Consider the following 1,223-nt stretch of genomic DNA (forward strand, 5'->3'; position numbering starts at 1 on the left):
ACACGTTCTGAATGGTTGAAATATGTGCATTATTGGGAAGCAGAAATATGAATATAATAAATGTAATTAAATACTGTAATTTGCAACTCTTCATACTCGTAATACATAATTACCTTAGTTTTATATTTCATTATTTTTATTCCTTTTATATCATGTTACTTCATTATTCCATGTGTGAAGACTTGCAAACATATATATTTTGTAACTTACACGTGTATTTTAATTAATTGACAATAAGGGCAGTCATACAAGAATGTCAACGCGTATCATAACCATGTTGGTTTTTAGTATGTTTTATTTTGCATGCCACAAAATATGTTTTGTATTTGTAGATATTATGTAGAGAGCATTGATATTGCTGAAATGTACGTCGTATCTGATGATTTTGGCGTAGTCCAACGAAAACGTTCATACGTCTTTTAAACATGTAATGCAAAGATTTAACACCTTGAACATATGCTGTGAAGTCAGTGACTGAAATAAATACTTTTAATATTAATTTAAAGTGCCCAAAAGATATATTTATTGGAAGTCTCATAAATATGTGCGTGAATTAATACGATAAGCTTTGATGAAGCTAAGCTTTCTGCGCGTTGTACAATAATACAAACCATAAAACAAAAACAAAAGATGACACTTTTACTTGAACGTAATGTTCAGCAAGGACAGGCGCTTTTGTATAGTGAAAATTGATGCACAGTCGCCATGTGTAAACTTGTTGCGCATGCTCAAACCTTTCAATGGGTACCACAAATTAAATTGGACTTACTCGGTGGCGGAATGTAACAACCAAATAATTCACTCGAGAGATTTCATTACAGTTTAATTTTTTTCACTCTCAATATAAACTGAATGAATTCATTCGATTGTCTCTAATTTATCGTACAATTGGAGAGTGTTTGTTATAGTATAGGGTGTTTCACGTGCATGAACACTGGGAAATCATCCGGATATAGAAAATGTACAGGAATACCTGTGCAATTGACTATAATAGCAGTACTAATGAAAACATTAATGTTTTATTCAACAGAATGGTAACCATTGAAATACAAAAAGTAACAAATGAAAAGCACCAACATAGTGTTGTATTTTAACTTTAAATTCTGTAATAACAGTACTAATAAAATCATTAATATTTTATTCAACAAAATGGTAACTATGGAAATGCTAAAAGCAACAAAAGAAAAGCATCAACATAGTGATGTATTTTAACTTTAAATTCT

The sequence above is a fragment of the Periplaneta americana genome, chromosome 9 (assembly GCF_040183065.1).
Source record: "Periplaneta americana isolate PAMFEO1 chromosome 9, P.americana_PAMFEO1_priV1, whole genome shotgun sequence".
In the NCBI taxonomy this organism is placed as follows: Eukaryota; Metazoa; Arthropoda; class Insecta; order Blattodea; family Blattidae; genus Periplaneta; species Periplaneta americana.